We start from the raw sequence: 8,562 nt of genomic DNA on the forward strand, positions 1-8,562 counted from the left end.
GTTCCCTTTTTCTTCAGATGCTCTTCACTGCAGACCACTTTTCTTAACTATCCCTCCCAGTCTGGTCTGGTTGTCTTTCAGCTTTATTGCCTCTTAAGTGTTCCTCTGGATTCTCTTTCTTTCTTTATCTCCCTATTCTCTGGGATGAATCATGAAATACTTCCTGAGAAAGGTAGATGGAGAGGCCAGGGGTACAGTGGAACACTGGCCTACCATGTATACATCCCTAGGCTTGATCTCTGGTATGATACAGGAGGGGGAAACCTATATGGAAATTAAATGTCCCTATTATTTTGTTCAGATATTGGATTGACAGTTGAACTGAATAGAAAAGCCTTGTGGTCATTTGAAAAAGAATGCTCCCCACCCCGCATAGACTCACTTGTTTAAATGCTTGGTTCCCAGTTGGTGAACTATTTGGGAATGATTAGGGGGCGTGGCCTAGTTGGAGGAGATGTGGCCTTGTTGAAGGAGCCAGGTCACTGGGAGCAAAAACTTAGGCCAGGCCCAGTGTTTCTCTGCCTGCCTGTCTGTAGGTTAGGATGTAAGCTCTCAGCCCTGGGCCTGCCTGCCTGCTGCCATGCTTCCTACCATGACAGAAATGGGCTAACCCTATAGAAGCATGCCCCCAATTAAATGTTATCCTTTATAAGAGTTGCCTTGGTCATGGTGTCTCTTCACAGGGATAGAACAGTGACTAAGACAGGTCCTATTTTTTCAGAACTTTGAAAGCATTATTGGATTATCTTATAGCACTGAGGACTGCAGATAACCAATTGCCAGTTTATTTGTTGGTGTCATCATAAGATTTTTGTTTTCATTTATAGAGCAGGGGAGTATGTGTACATGAGTGCAAATGTCTGTAAAGGCCAGAAGAGGGCATAGAGCCTCTGGAGCTAGAGTTACAGGCAGTTGTGGGCTGCCAGATGTGAGTCTGGGTGCCACGCTCTATTCAACAACCGAAGCACACGCTCCTAACCTCCAAGCCATTCATCGCAGCAGCCCCGCCATGTAACTCCCTTGCTGTGACTTAGTCCATCTCTCTGGGAGATCTTCAGATCGCCACGATATTCTCGATGCTCCAGAATTTACCAAGTATCTAGTGTCCGGTTGTCTGCTTTGGGTCTTTTGTTAACTATGGTAGGTCCTCTTAAAATTAAGGTTTTTTTTTTTTTTCTTTGAAAAACTTTCTTATGCAGTTTCTTTTTTAACTTTTATTTTCTCTGTGTTTAATGTCTAGGATTTCTTTTTCCTGTATGTTTGCTCTGTATGAATTCTCATGCCCCTTACCTTTTTACCAATATCTCTATAGATTTTGTCCTATATTCAAAAATATGCTCTTGATTTTATAAGCCAAGTTTGTTCTGAACTTAGTTCAGTGATCAAGATTTTTTTAAATCTCTGAGAACTGTTTCTTTCTGTTTTTATCCATTACATCTTATTCTTGTTACATGGATGCAATATATAGTGTGTATGGGAGGGGACTGTGTGTGTCTGAGTCTCCAGGTACCCTTACATACATGTGAAGGTAAAAGTCAGAGAATATTCAGTCTTTCTGTATTGTTCTCTTCTGCCTTATTACATTGAGATGTGCTCTCTCAGTAAGCCGGGTACTCACTGCTTGTGCTAGGTGGGCTAACTAGTCAGCAAGCTCTTGGGATCTGCCTGGCTCTGCTCCCCAGTGCTGGAGTTACAGCATGCACAGCCATGTACAGTTTTAGATGCATTATACCCTTGAATCAAGTGTATAAATTACATACAATTTTTCTGTTCAAATTTGGTTCCAGGGGTGAGGGGGTCAGTCTGTTTATCTTGGTCTGTTCTCCTTTCGTTCCTTTAATCCCTGAGGTCCTTGATTATCCTTTCATGGTTAAAAAAGCACTAAGCAGCTGATGTATGCTCTTCTGTGTTACACAGAATCCAAGAAATGGATTTGCTTCTCCTTGTGTCTCTTCCCTAGGATTCTGATCCTCCTGCATGAAGTGTGAACTGATGTCTGGTTACATGCTGCAGGTTTTGCTTTTTGGAGATGGCTTGATATTCTAATTTTTTCCTAGCTATGGCATACAATAAAATACCTGATTCACTTCATCTTCCAGAAAGGTGTTGACCTTTCATGCATAGGAGCCACATTCCTAATTTCTTTGCCACAACAGACATCTTGTCAGTAGCAAGGGTGAAGGTATGTGTTCCGCCAATCATCTTGAGCCAGAAGTTCTCATTGAAAATGTGTTTGAATTCGGCTACGAATTCCATCTACAAATGCTATTCCGCAATGTGCCAAGCATTCTGTTTGCCTTTAATAGGTTACTGGTAAAAGTGTTAGACTAAAGATTATACTGAGTCTATTTTTATTAAAAATTTACTACGGAAATTCAAGGTGGACTTAAGAGAACTGTTTCAAAGGTGTAAGGGCTGAAAGGCCCAGGTTGGCAGCTCCCCTGAGTGCAGCTGCTGGAGCAGGCAAAGGTTGGAAGCCACTTGAGCTCCTGCTGGGAAGATGCCAGTGGCTGTCAGTCAGGAGCCAGAGTCCACACCCTGGGGCTTTGATCCTGGGCTTGTCTCAGTCAGCTCAGCTGCCCCTGCTTCTCCTGGTGGTGCCAGGACACTCAGCAGCTTCCAGTACAGAAAGGAGGGAAAGCTGGATTCTGGTCTAGGTTTGATCTACCATTGCTCTTCGAGTCACAGGAGGTGAAGAGCCTTCCCAAAGCGTTATCTGGGACTCCAGAGGACAAAAAAGAGAAAGTGATTTGTGCTAAGAGGCAATTTTGTCAGAAAGAGATGATTTTTTAAAAAAACCAAAACAAAACAAAGAAGCCTGGTAGCCTCGGCAAGGGTGCAGAGCTGCGGGCTGGGGGCTTTCGGAATTTTCACAAATTCCCTTCTAGACCTTTGTCCCATGTTCTCTCGTCTTAAATATTCACTTGCCACTTAAGTCTTTATCTAGAGTGTCTCAGGATGTTAAGAGCAACTTAAGGGAGAAGGAGTTTATTCGGACTCACAGTTTAAGGTCCAGTCCATCAAGGCAGGGAAGAGAGGCAGGAGCCTTACAGCTGCTGTTACATCACATGTGCAATCAATAAGTGGTAATGGAGTTGGGTCCCAATAAAACTTTATTCACAAAAGTAGATAGACAGTGGGCAGTATTTGGTACTTGAAAACAAATCTTCAGAAGAACCTGAGTGTCTTAGTATGAATCAGTTATCAGTCCCATAGTAAATGAAAGACAGAGAAACATGGCCACTGTTTGGTAAAACCTGAGGTAGGGCATGCACTTATCAGAGAACAGGGTATGTCCTAAGTTGTTTCTCAGCTGCTGTGTTAAGACACTGACCAAAAAAATGTGGGGAGGAAAGGGTTCATTTGGCTTACAGGCTATGTAGTCCATCACCAAGGGAAGCTAAGGCAAGAAGCAGACACAAGAGAGAAGCATGGCTTACTGGCTTGCTTCCCCTGTTCATGCTCCATCAACTTTCTGATACATCCCAGGATTACCTGCCTAAGGGTGATAGTACTCACAATCAGCTAGGCTTTTCCACATAAATCATTAGTCAAGATAATTTCCCACAAACATATTCACAGGCCAATCTGATAGAAGCAGTTCTTCAACTGATGGTCCCTCTTCCCTGGTGTGTCAAATTAACAAGCAAAACTAGCCACCGTAGATCCACATCTTGTCAATTTGATACACAAGCAAACCACAGTTAAACCCTAACATTTCCTTGTCCTAAGAGCTCATGTTAACCTTTGAATATAACACAGTCTGACTTTAAAAGTTCCATGTTTTTTTTTTAAACTCCAACATTTTAGAAGTCCAAGCCCTTATTAAAACTTGAAAGTCTCTTACAAGTTCCTACAAAATCAAAAACAAGCTGTAGAATTTGCTATTCTAAGATGGAAGAATCAGGACCCCAGTTACAGTCAGACCAAAGAAAAGCCAGAATCCGGCAGGATAAATAAAATCCTGTATCATCTGGAGCTCACAGAGGATCTTCTGGGCTCCAAAGGGATTGAGAAACCTTGCATTTCCAACTCTGCCATCTTCAGCACACACATAGCTTTCCTGACAAGCTCAAGCGTCCTGTGGAGCTCATTCAACTGCCCTAACCTTTCAAATATGCTGGGGTCTCCACTGAAACACAGATTGCACCTTCACCAATGGCCTCTTGACCTCTCTACAGGGACTCCAACAGTGACACACAGTGTTATTCCTCAGCTCTTCTCCATGATGTCATCAATCAAGCACATCTACACATTCCTATAACTTCCGCAGGGACAAAAATACAAATCCTAGCACTCGCTGGCCAGCCTACCCAAAATAACTAGCATTCCATTCAGCAAGAGACTGGTCTTAAGACAAGAGGGTGAAGGAAAATCAGGGAAGACATTTGACTTCCTCCTCTGGCCACTGCATGGATGTGCAAAGGGGCTCACACTCATACACTCACGTGTATACACTACATACACACACACATGCATACACACACACATGCATATGTACACAATACATACATACATACATACATACATACATACATACATACATACACACACACACAGATGCTCAGGAGGATTATATAGGTTCTAGGAAAAAAATACCATCATTTTACAAATGACCTTGGGCACCACAGATTTTGGTACGGAGTAGTCATATAGTTCCTGATTTGTGATCAAGAGGGACAACTGCACAAGTCCACATTGCTTCTAAGCATTTCCTTCTGGCAACTTGGCCTCTCTGAGCCTCTGTCTCATCTCCGCTAAACAGGGATGCTACTATTGACCACTCAGACAAAAGGCTTTGCAGACTGTAGGGTGTGGTATGGATTTAAGTTCTGAGAAACTTCTAGGGTATATAAGGTTGAAATAAAGCTAAGAATATGATTTCAAGGAAGAAGACATGATCCAATGTGGGCAAGATAATCATTTTGAGAAAAAAAATCAATCTTTCAAATATAGGAGAAGTTGGAGTAACCATCTTGGAAGAAAATGTATCTTACTTAATGAATGATAATAAGAAAAATTACATATGGGATCCTCCCTTCTGCTGATTTCCTAGAGGAAGGACTAAGAGAGAATAAGGTGACTAGATTTTTCTCTGGATTTTGTTAGTCCATGGTTAGTGAAACCTGTGAATATAGAGGATGATGGTGGTTCATTACATTTCTGAATTCTTGTTGAAGAAGCTACTGAGAATCAAGCAATATCAGCTAACCATCAGAGCCCAAACTATCCACCAGCACCAGTACAAGGACCGAGTTTCCATGGAAATACTCAAAGTCTAGGCCTACCCTTGAATAACCCATAAGGAACACACAGGTAAAGTAGATATAGATCTTTATAAACAGCAATGGAGGATGATGGATGAATATGGGAATTCTTTCTCATTTCCCATTTCATATCCTACTGGGGTCCACGCTCAAGAGGAAGTTGCTGAATCAGGCATCTGTGCAGAGGGACCAAGCATTCCTTCCCTAGAGCCTTTGGGACTCAAGCAATCGTCCAACTCCATGGCCTCTAGCTCCTCTTAAGTGTGATAGATGGACTGAGTTTTCCTGGCAGTTTAAACACTTTGCATTGATTTGTGTATTAGTTTGTATATTGTTTTGAGAGACCAATTTCAAGAGAAGCTTTGCCTATCGTCCATCAAAGCTCACGGGTGCTTTATCTTCATTCTGAGTTGGCTGCTCATCAGACTCTGGGCAGGCCATTGCCAAGAGATCTGCTGCAGGGGACCTCAATCCGTCACAGTGTGGGGAACACTCTGACTTGGGTCTCATAAAACTCATGGGGAGGAAGCCATGTTCCACTTTCAACTCATTCTGCTCCGTGGAGAAAGTCTGAGCTATTGATGTTTAGGATTCTTCACATTTCCAGAGATGAGAAGGTTATCACATAACTAGTCCAGAGAAGTGGAAACTGAGTCAAGCACAGTGGAATAGAGCAGACATAGAGCTAGCTGCATCTCCCCAGTGATGTGAAATGGACAGATGGAAATATTTGTGGAGAACGAGACACTTTCTTCTTTAAATGCTAAAGTGTCTATACCAGAGCCGTGACTGTACAGCCTTGAAGATAAGGCAAGGGACAGTGAGTGTGAAGTTCAAACAAGCAACCCCTTCCACCACTCACCACTTTATCACCTCCTTGCCCTTCCTGGAGAAATTAAGAGGAAGAACACTGCACACATACAGAGAAAATAACATTTCAGAGTGCCACCAAGAGCAGCAGTCACCCCCCCCCCCAAATCACAGATGTGCTTGAGAGATGGTGCCTTCCCCAAGGTTCACATATGGAAACTTGGTGGCCCATGTGGCAATCTTGAGAGATGGTGGAAGCTTTGATACAAGGTCACTTGGTGGTGCTTGCCCTAGAAGAGATTAACATAATTTTCCTGAGCTGTTATAGGGAAGCAAGCCTGACTTTATGCCACTCTCAGGTTTTCTGACTTGCTATGTAATCTTTCCCTTTCACACATATTTATATCATCATGCAACCAGGGGACCTCTTATCAGAATTGGCACCGTCCAAAAACTGTGAGCTAAATTAATCTCTTCTTTAAAAGTTACTCAGCATCTGACATTTTGATATAGTGAGTAATGGTAGTTACAAAGAGTAAGGCTTCTCTGCTTATAGTGTATATCCATGAACCCTTAGTCCCACTCTGCAAACTGCCCCTCCATGCCACCCTCCTGCTGCCTCGCTGGGACTTGCGCTAGAACGTTCCTGTTGTATCCACATTGAAGTGGCTGGTGATGAGTCAATGAAGGAAGACTGGGCCGCTGTCTAGTGTGAACCAAGAGGACGAGGGAGCAGTCACTATGGCCGAGGTCAGTAAGACAGCCACAACAGGTACAAGAGGAAGGAGCATGGCTTAAATATGTGGGTTAAAAGAGAAGTATATCATTTCTCCTTCCCCTTTCTCCCTCCAAAGCCTTCCATATGCACCTCCTTACATTTCTGCTTTCGTGCTGCCTGGAAATATCAATGTCTAGAAACACTCACAGGCAGTAGGAATAGCCAACACTGCCCAGAACACATGCCACATTTACACAGTACTCTTGGGGTTTCCTATTATCACCATCAAATTGCCTCCATTCATCCTCCTGAAAAGGATGTTAGCTAAGATCCCGGATGTCATGAGAATGAGTGCTTTATTGTTACAGCTTAACAAGAGGATGGCTCTCAACCCTTGTAACAGTCTAGTGTACACATGTAGGGACAGTCAATGCCTTCCTCACGGTGATGGCATCATATAGACTCAGGTATCGTGTAGAAGAGCCCAGTACATATATACTACTAGTGTTATGTGGTACACATATAAAATTTACTGGGAAATTTGCAGGGAGGAAAATGGACGGCTTTCCACAGAGTTCCTCAGCCCCCTTCTCACCTGTGGCTTAACCATTCCCTAGGGACCCACAGTCCAATATGGTAAACCATAGCTTCATGGTGCTCTTTAGATTTATGTACTAATAAGTGAAAATAAATAAAATGTAAAGTCAGTTCTCATTTGTACCAGCTTGACTTTGAGTGTTCAATAGCCACAGTTGTTAGTGGCTGCCATGTTGGATAGTGCAGATGTAGCTGCTTCAGCATCACAGAGCGTATTACTGGCCTTGGTTGTCCCAGGACTTTAGTTTCCCAATGCCAACAACCAAAAGGAGAAAGTAGGTGCAGAAAGGGCCCTTACTCTTTCCTTTCTCTTTACGGCCATGTGCAGAAAGTATTGTTGTTCCTCTCATAGTCCATCCATGTATGCTGCACACTCTTTGCTTTGTGCTATACATGCATGCATCAGGGGACACATCCCTATGTACATAGTTGTATCTCAACAGTACTTTTATACCAGGGACAGGACGGTGCTGTAGACCGTCAGACAGCTATCCTAACCACAAGTTTCCATCTTTCCAGTTGACAGAACCACAGATCTGAGGAGTGAGGTGAGCCAGGAGACCATAAAGGAAATTGGAGAAGAGGTTAGAACCCTTGGCTGTCTGATGCTCCCCTGCATGGCCCTTCTAAGACAAATCACTAACTCAGGCATGGGAAGCAGCCTTGGTAAGAAGACACGTGAGCCAGGAGATCATAAAGGAAGTTGGAGAAGAGGTTAGAACCCTTGGCTGTCTAATGCTCTCCTGCATGGCCCTTCTGAGACAAACCACTAACTCAGGCATGGGAAGCAGCCTTAGTGAGAAGACACATGTTTCTTCACTCTCCCCATCCCTGGCCAAGACTGAGAAATAGAGTCAGAAAGAACATACAGAGCTGAGTAAGAACATCACGTCCTGTTACACACAAAACAAATATGTCCAATAAAGGACCTTTCTTGACACAGCCAGGAGGGAGATCTTCCTGGCTACTGCCAGGAGGTAGAGTTGACAGCTATAATCTTCATTTCAGAGTCAAACTCAAACAAACAAACAAAAAATAGCTAAAACAATCCTGTACAATGAGAGAACTTCTGGACGAATCACCATCCCTGATTTCAAGCTGTACTACAGAGCAATATTAATAAAAACCGATTGGTATTGGCATAAAAACAGACAGGTTGATCAATGGAAT

The sequence above is a fragment of the Mastomys coucha genome, unplaced genomic scaffold, assembly GCF_008632895.1.
Source record: "Mastomys coucha isolate ucsf_1 unplaced genomic scaffold, UCSF_Mcou_1 pScaffold20, whole genome shotgun sequence".
NCBI lineage: Eukaryota > Metazoa > Chordata > Mammalia > Rodentia > Muridae > Mastomys > Mastomys coucha.